The sequence below is a fragment of the Belonocnema kinseyi genome, chromosome 3, assembly GCF_010883055.1.
Source record: "Belonocnema kinseyi isolate 2016_QV_RU_SX_M_011 chromosome 3, B_treatae_v1, whole genome shotgun sequence".
Lineage (NCBI taxonomy): Eukaryota > Metazoa > Arthropoda > Insecta > Hymenoptera > Cynipidae > Belonocnema > Belonocnema kinseyi.
In genome coordinates, this window is record NC_046659.1 from 60,162,649 (window position 1) to 60,172,416 (window position 9,768).

General features: G+C 32.2%; 1 protein-coding gene across 1 annotated transcript in view; it reads left to right on the plus strand.

The window, feature by feature from the left end:
• The first annotated feature begins 6,301 nt into the window (after positions 1-6,301).
• Positions 6,302-9,768, plus strand: part of LOC117170259 (bromodomain-containing protein 4-like) — a 50,034-nt gene continuing 46,567 nt past the window's right edge. The window contains exon 1 of the mRNA XM_033356910.1: positions 6,302-6,334. The gene's annotated coding sequence lies outside the window, so the exon portion shown is untranslated. The remainder of the gene's footprint in view (positions 6,335-9,768) is intronic.

The following is a 9,768-nucleotide window of genomic DNA, read 5'->3' on the forward strand; positions in this document are numbered from 1 at the left end:
TTTTTATTAAAAAAAAAACTATTTCATTCAAACACGCCATTATTCAATTCAAAGAAGTCAAGCAAATAATTGTTTGATTAAAAAATTTTCTAGGTGTAGGAGGATTGATCTTTGTTTGAAGCATTTACCAGTTGTTCAAATAATTATATATTATTTACTTGTACCTTTTTCTATAAAAGCGGTAAAAAACTATATTATTTTAAAAAGATCTAGGTACAATAACAATTTTGTTCTGAAAGAAATGTTTGAAATTAATTATTAACATCTATCAGTATTAAATATGACTGAAATATGTCCTTGCTATGCGTAGTATTTTTCTAAAACCCGTTATCGAATTGTTTAAACAATTTACGAAAACTTAATTGTACATTTTGTTGGAAATGCGATAAAAATATATAATTTTTTATATACTGCCGGTTATGTATGTCGCTTATCCTTAAATGTTTAAATGTTATAAAAATTCTGAAAATAAGTCGGATTTAATTCTATAAAAATTATATTCAATTTTGTCATTTTACATAAAATGTTTCCCATATTATTACCCCCGAAAACTGATAAGTATTGTTCCTCTGAAGCCGAAACTAAGTTTTTGTTCATTCACTTGTTTTTCAAATTTTGATAATAAATCTACGAAAATTTGCTTACAGAAATATAAATTAATTAGGGTACCTGTATAAAATTTAAATTATTAAAGATAACCCAAGTACGAATTGCCGGAGCTAAATACACGGCCCACAGTTGGTCCAGTTTTGGCAGCCAAAGGTTGGCTAAAGTTATTAGGCCAATATCGGAATTTTAATCGGCCCAGTGTTGAGCCAGTGCTGGCAGCCTATATTGGCTATTTATATTTGCCGATCCTCCACCGATGTTTAGCCCAGTCTCGGCACTTTATTGTGCCAAGTCTCACTTTTAGTACAGGGAACCATGTTTCACGAGGATCATCCAAAGTCTGGCCCAGTGACGGTACATAACTGGCCCAAGTGTTACTTTTATCACGGCAAACCATGTTTTATTTAAATCGGCCCAATGCTGAGCCAGTGCTGGCAGTCTATATTGGCTATTTATATTTGCCGATCCTCCACCGATGCTTGGCCTAGAATCAGCACTTTATTTCGCCAAGTCTCACTTTTAGCACCTAATAAGCCAATCTTACACGAAAGATAAAAAAAAATGTTATTAAAAAATGTTCAAAGTTCAAGATGGAATTTTTTAAAATCTGTCATTAAAAACTTTAAATGTTTATGAAAAATTACATTTCCTGTCATTGCAAAATGTTGTCAAGTAGGCTACAACGGAAAAAAACGAAATATTACGAGAAGAAAGATTGTGAACGATTTAAATTATTTATTTAAAAATTATTGTATTGATATTTCTGTTAACAGTTCATATATTTTACAGTTACATAACGTCGCATAACAATAAATAATTAGAAGCTTATGAGGATGGCTTTTTCACAGAGTTTCAACTTGTCGGGTTAGCGCAGTGGTTAGCACTCCCGACTGCTAGGCGATAGATTTAGGTATATAGATGTAGGTTCGATACCCCGTACCGTTAGAAATTTTATTTGTAATATAATGTTCAAAATGTAATATATGTATTCAATCTAAACAGGACAATTAGGCCATAGTTACCAATCCGGCAATAGCGCGACGATGGCAGCTAGGTTTGGTCCAATACTGGTACCCAGTGTTGGGCCGACAATGGCAGCCAAACCTTGGCTGCCAAGTGCAGGCCATAGTTATCATTCCGTCATTGGCGCGATAATGGCAGTCGAGCTTCGACAATATTTTTTCCGACTATGGGCCAATGTTGGGCCGTATGTGACTTTGCACTTGGGAAGTCGTATACTTAACGAAATTTAGAAATAAAATCAGTTTTTTATCGCGCTCCCGCCGAAGTGTATCCAAGTGCGAAGTCACATACGGCCTAGCATTGGCCCATAGTCGGCAAAAATGTTGCCGAAGCTTTGCTGCCATCATCGCGCCAATGACGGAATGATAACTATGGCCTGTACTTGGCAGCCGAGGTTTGGCTGCCATTGTCGGCGCAACACTGGGTACCAGTATTGGACTAAACCTAGCTGCCAACGTCGCGCCATTGCCGGATTGATAACTATGGCCTTGACTTAGCAGCCAAGGCTTGACTGCCATTGTCGGCCCAACATCGGGTATCAATACTGCTATACTCTAAGGTCTAAGGATATGACAAAAAAGGTATTTAAAAAATAAATATGAATTGATTGCGATTACTTTGAACATGAATATTAATGGTCCTGTTTAGATTTAATACATAAATCACATTTTGAACATTATATTACAAATAAAATTTCTAACGCTACGGGGTATCGAACCTACATCTATATACCTGAAACTATCGCCTAGCAGTCGGGAGTGCTAATCACTGCGCTAAACCGACAAGTTGAAAATTTGTGAAAAAGCCATCCTCATAAGTTGCAGTTCAGAAAAATTAAAGAATCAAATTTTAAGCTCTCTTTTTCTAATTATTTATTATTATGCGACGTTGCGTAAATGTAAAATACACGAAGTGTTAACAGGAATAGCCATATAATAATTTTTAAATAAATAATTTAAATCGATTACAATTTTTCTTCGCGTAATATTTCGTTTTTTCCGTTGTATTAAACTTTATGGATTATAATTTCGAAAACAAATTATTTTGGTGTTTTATTATTTATTTCTTCATAAATATTAAACCTTTAAACAATTGATAAATGCATGAAAGAATGAGCAGGAAGCTTCCATAAAGGGTGTTTGGAAGCTTTCTCATGGATATTTTTTTTTAAATTGGGATAAACCTCCGAAAAGTGCTTACCTTCGATTGATTCGAAACTTCGTATACTCACAGGGATGCCTTCCCGCCCTCATGAAACATTGGAATGGGGGTCGTGTGTAACATATGTGATTTCTCTGGCCAGTCATAGGGGTGTCTTCCCGCCCCCTATAACACGTTGGAAAGGAGGTCTTGTCTGACCTAGGTTATCTCTGTGGACATTCATAGGGCTGCCCCCCCCCCCCCGTAATACGTTGAAAAGGGGATCGTGTGGAATTGGTATCGTGTGAAACCTAAGCTATTCTACACTTCGTACCGACATTTCCCTTCTTTTCTCGAAAACTATCAGTCGTGGGGTAAAAACATGTTAAACATAAAATATGTATTTTTTAAAAGATCTGCAAATTTTGTTTAAGCCTTTTTTAACGTTTTCATCATTTACTGAAATAAACGGAAAATTTTTCGGAAGTCCATCCGAAAATAGCAATAAAGGGGGAAAAGATCAATAAAGGGGATTTTCTTGTGTCAAAATTCAAAGTAATTTATCGGAAATTATTCGTTGGAAAATCCCCAATAAATTTTGATAATCTCCTGTGGCTTAAATTTAAATCCAGAAACGTGAATCTCATTCTTTTGAAAAAAAATTTCTCATTTTAATCTTATAAGGTTTTTCGAGTCTAATACACGTATTAATATTATCCGATTTATCTAAAAATTTGGACCACTCTAGAATTGAGTTTCTTTTATAGATTTTCTGACTTTATTAGAATCAGTTCAAATATTATAAAACGAGCCTTAGATTGTTTTATTTATTCTTAAATAAAGGTTTCACAACATAAATGAGGGCTATTCTGACCTTAGAAATTAAATTTTCTTAATAAAAATAAAAATAATTGATCAGCACTAAATTAATCGGGTAATTTGTTTACTACATACTTTTGAATTATAAAAAAAGTATTTATTGGACAATTTTTTTACTGTTTTGATTGGGTTGAAAAAGTGTTTGAATAATAAAGGTATATGTTAATTATTTGAAAATAATCTTTTAATATTTATTCATTCTCAATTTCCGATACGACAAACCTTTTTGATGAATTTGCACCTTTTTCAATGAAGGTTTTTTCTGTAAATGCTGAATCATTGCCGAGGTTGAATGATTATAAGATATTTTTGTACGTCAAATTGAGCACCTGACAAATACACCATTTTTATCATGTTTCTCATAATGTGGCGAGACCCAAATATATTTTCTCGGAATTGCTACTTGGTTATGAGGAAAAATAATTTTTAAATTATATTTTTATCGACTTGTATTATATTCAAACTATTTACTTTTGTAATCTCAATGACTATATATACTACTACAATTTTCTAAACAAAAATTGTAATCAAAAACGTAAAAATAAGACGTGTTTAAAATTTGAGACCGACTTAGGAAAAATAAAGTTCTTCTTAATTTGACAAACCACTCAAAATTCCTTTGATTATTTTTTAATATTACAGATACCTGCCTTCAGAGCATGAGATATCGGCGAGATATCTCATTTTGATCTCCTAGAACATCCTGCGCACATCCCGAGGCACATCCTAATATTGCTCAGAATTTTGCGAATTATAGGGTACAAAGTTGCTGCCAATTTATGTATATTTAATCGTATAAATAAATTACCTCATCATTTAACAATATTAAGTATTTTTCAGAGATTTTGTGCCAAGTATAACATTATATAGAGTAGAATAATAGTAGAGTCCCCTTTAAAGTTTAAAGTCACTTCCAGGTAAATTCCATCATGGCTGTCAACGTGCGAAAATGATCGCGCAATAATAAGTGAAGTTTGTTGTAAAAAAAGATTTTTCCATTATACTCATAGTGAAATGTGCGATCTCCAAATTACGCCATTTAGAGGTTATACGTTTAGATACAGTAATAGCCAACTTTTAATTTTTCAGAAAATGACTTGTTTTTTATTGCAATTAGACTGTTGTTGGTTATAAAAGTAACTTGCGAATTCGAAAAAACGTATATTTCAGGTTTTGTATATATAAAGCGGATTTTTGTAAATCTTTATGATTTCAAGCATTCAACATATTTAAATTAATATGCATTCCAGAAATATTGGATTCAATTGTCAAAACTGTATACATCCGCACATGACATATTTTATTTAGTAGATATCGTATGGTGGACATGTTTCGGGATATTATGTGTCCTGCCAAGATATTCACTCAAGCGAACAGTCAGGCGTGAAAAAACAAAAGCGAAGCAGGCTATAATGAGTTAGTTCCCACCTACCGTTAGCCCCAAAATCGGTGCTATAGAAGAGTTTCACTGTATATCATTTTGTTGTGAGGGTGGGTATTACCCGATTAGTCGGGTACGGATACCGGAATTTTGTATCATTACCCGGGGTTTTCCCGAAAAATCGAGTACCCGTCCCGGTTTCCCGGATATTAGCCAAATGCCCAGCGCCCATAATTAATTATTATGAAATTTTACGTAAGATTAACCGGTTAAGTAGCTAGGTTTATTCTAGTTCTAGTATCATGAAAATTGCCGTACCAGTGGCTGAATCCTTATGACTCGTGTTACAGAATTTGTCGTTATACTAGCCTTACTGCGTATCAATATTATTAAAAATACTAACCGTCATTTGTTTCTGTTTTGCACTTTCAAAAGTTGAAAGAGATGAACATATTTGACAGTTTTGAGGTTGTATTGACCTCCAAGGTTGACTAGTGGGAAATGGGTCAGGGGGTTGAAAAGGGGGATTGTGCGTTGTAAAAGGGGGTGGAAAAATTGTCAACTTTTATTCCCTTATAAATCTGGGGGCAAAGGCGAAATAAGATGTGTACGAAAGTTTCAATAAGAACAGCCCCATATGAAAAATTCCGTAATACTAGACTAAACAGTAGAGAGTACCAAATAAAGCGGTTATTATTTCCAATTTTAAACACGTGTCACTATGTTTTTCTGAAATACTTCCTTTCTTTACATTATGATTAATCAAAATGTTTTTCGTTCCCTCCCCCTTTTTCTTAAAATTGTTTCCTTATTTCTTATCTAATTATCCACTACCTTATCTCCCATTCTCCACATTCTGCTAGAATTTTTATTTACTCATCGCAGCAGTGTTTACCTTTTTTTTCTCAGCTCTACTGTCGTAAACTCCTTTCATACATTTTACACAATTTCGGAGCGGGAAAAGTAAACTAACGTGTTTCACCGGTGCGGCATTTGCAAGGTCCATTTTTCAACATTTTTCTATGCTTCGTAAATATAATTTTAACAGTTCCTTAATCTTAGACTCATATCAACTTTGGATCTCCTTGTAGCATAGACGTTCGCCACCTGCTACTCTTTTCTTCAAGATTTTACGCGCCACTGTGTGTCTATACATGAAGCATTATCACTATTTAATTTATTTAAATACTATTTAATTGTGGCTTTTAAAACAAGGGACAATTAATTCTGTGAAGTTCGGTCATAAAAAATAAAAATGGAATCCCCTATTTCGGATGGGTTTCATCGATTTAAACAACCAAGGTAATTATAAAATTATATACTTTTCAATAAGTCTCCAATGTATCTAATATTACCAATGGAATTAAAGTTTTAAATTCAAGTAAATAGTGGCCTATAATTTTATTTGGAAGTTTACGATCAAATGTTGGAACAACTGAGAACCACTTTTTAACTGTTTGCTAGACTTTGCTCCCATTAAAGAATCACTAAAATGCCCCACAATTTACTGTTCTTCAAAATATAATTTTGAATGTATATTTCAGTAGTATTTTACTCATTTATTATATAAGACAGTTGGAAATTTTTTCCCTATATTCAAAGAAAGACTAAGCTTGCTCCAAAAAGATCATAAATATTCAAACACTGCCTGCGCTGCAAGATGCAATTAAAAAAAAAATAACCAATATTTTTACGGATTCAACTAAATTTGGTAAAATGTAATATTAAATGATTTTATTAAAACACTGTTTTTCGCGTTCTATAATAATTCTAGAACGCTGTTACACACATACGATAACAAATATAAAACAATTTATAATCGATATAGCACAATGTAACAAATAACATACAATGTAACGCCTATTACTCTATTGGCTTCAAGTTTTTTTTATAGGCTTTTAAGTGTGTTTTTTAATTTGTAGGTAGGGAATTAGTTCAGTTTAAAATAATATTTTTTTGTAGAAACACGCACTCAACATTACAGCCGATAAAACTAAAGATGCATCGCTTTTACAAAAAAAGTAAGGGTCAATTTAATTCGCTTAGTTACTATCGTAACTAAGTATTACACAAAATTCCGTGATAACAGACAGTTCGTATTTTACTTAGTATAATTTACCTAAATTATTTGATCAAATATACGAAACGTATTTGTTAATTTGGTTATAAATAATTTTTTATTATTATTTGTTCTATACACATTTATGAGAATCTTGAACAGTCTTGAATATACTTAACGTATTAGTCATGTTGATTACAAATAATTTATTATTAATATTTTTCTTCTATATTTATCAGATTTATGAACGAGCTGGAAATGGGTCAGTATTACTTAAAATTTCGTAACAGTATAAACAGTTTGTAGTTCACTAAGTATAATTTTCATAAATTAGTCTCTCGATTACACGTCATGTATCTGTCATTTTAGTTGTAAATAATTGTTACAGCTTTAAAAAAATAGGTTCTTGGTCACATCTTTGTTTTTTAGCTATAGTGATGGATTATTTTATATATAACACACCCATCAATATTTGTTTTTCTATTTTTGGTATCTACGCGTCGTTTTATTTTTTTTTAGAGGGTCACAACCAAAATATGTCCTCCAAAATATAAATGTTTGCTTGCGTAGGTTTTTTCCAGCTAGATGCCAGTATTTTATTATGTTTTGCGTATGACTGATATTTTTTAAATCCATATTTGGGAGACTCATGGAAAATCTCAATGGTACTTGTGAGTTTTTAGAGTCTATAAATAGATCACAATTTATTGACTTACTAAATTAAAGTCTTTTGACGTGGTATTTTATCGGTATGTTATTTTTGTCGAGGATTAGGCCAGTCTTTTCTAGGTAGGGAAACGCTACGTGCCCTACTTTACCTGTCTTTCTTATCTTTTCAAAGTATACATTGTTAGGGTAATATTGACTGAATATTTAACTATTCGTGTCTCCTATCACCGATCTAACTATGTGATTTTTTGTTAATTTTTATATAGAACTATCGAATCTAGTCATGTACGCTCTGTCGTACAGCGTTTTATCAGAGCAACACTCCATGTGAATTTCCACCTTTACCTGTATCGATTCCTCGCTGCTTCTATTTTTTTAATCACGGTTTAATTCGTGGACATAGAATTGTAGTTATCATCTAGATAAAACCTAAGGTATTTGACTATCATTTAATTATGTTTTATGTAAATTATAAGATAACTTAAAAAGATATCTATATTTTTGGCTAGCAAACAATAATAAAAAATATGAAATTTAAAAAAATTCTTCCATAATGATAAACATATTTTGTTATCACGTTTTATTAGCGAATAGCTAGTAATTCTGAAAGCCTAAACTTAGCAAGTCATTAAAATCGCTCAAAATTTAGTTTTGAATTTTTAAATAAAGAAGAGAACAGAAGATACTAACCTATTTTTAAATTTTTGGTTGTACTTTTTCGGATGTCAATCCACAACATTTTTTTCTCAGCACGACATTCTCCTCCAGTTCTTAACGAAATGATCACAATCGAAAATAGTGTTGGCAAAGACAAAAAAAGGATAATATCTTTTCGTGCAAAATTTAAAAAATGGGCAATACAGATGGATAAGTCTTTATTATAAACCTTTACTTTGCTTCAACACTTTTTTGGAATACCTAAGTTTTGTTTTTGAAAGAATATAAAAAGTACCAACAAAGATTTCCAAAGAAGAATGAACATCGACACATTTGCAGTAGTATGTTTCATTACAAGGGATGAAACACGACGATTGCAACAAGTGTGAATTTTGCTGCTTGAGTGAAGCGAGGGCTGCCTTCACACGAGTTGCGATAATTGTATTACATTACTAAAAGATATATATATATATATATATATATATATATATACATATATGTATATGTATATGAATATGTGTGCATACTTATTCTTTCTAGTCGCGACGCCTGCAATGAAATTTGTTGTTAATGGTTCTTTTTTTTGTCAAAAATTATATTACCTGGCTCAAAACTGAATTATTTTCTTCAAAATTCGACAAATCTGTCAACATTCATCCTTTTCGTTTAAAAATTATTTTTATTCGGTGGAAAATTCAATTTTTTTTTAATTGGGGGTACAAATGTCTTGATTGAAAACTGATCTGTTTTAGTTGCTTGACATTTTCTTCTCAAGTGAAAATCTATCGATATTGTTGAAAATTCAACTGTTTTATCGAAAATACCTGTTTTTGGCTGTGATTCGGATTTGAATATTTCTTGAAAATTAGTCTTTTTGGTCTGTTTTTATTCTTTTTCTGGATTTACATTTTATATTTCTCCAATTTTGCACATTTGGAATTGAAATTTTCTTGACTCTCAATATGTATGTGTGTGTGTGTGTGTGTGTGTGTGTGTGTGTGTGTGTGTGTGTGTGTGTGTGTGTGTGTGTGTGTGTGTGTGTGTGTGTGTGTGTGTGTGTGTGTGTGTGTGTGTGTGTGATGTGTGTGTATTTATGGGTTTTCGGAGAAACTTAAACAGGACGATTTTTAACGACTCTCGGATATGACGCAGTCGTAATTCGACCCTTACATTATCTTGTCTTTTCCTTAACAGTTCCGTGGAAAATCTGAAAGAGAGCAGTCTCTTATATGCTCGGTTGGAGAAGAAGCAAAATAGAAAATTTTCAATTTGGTATAAATGCACTTTCTTAAAATTGTGCTTCGATATGCAGTTACTAGAAAATCCGGAAACGTACTTAAAGATAAGTAAT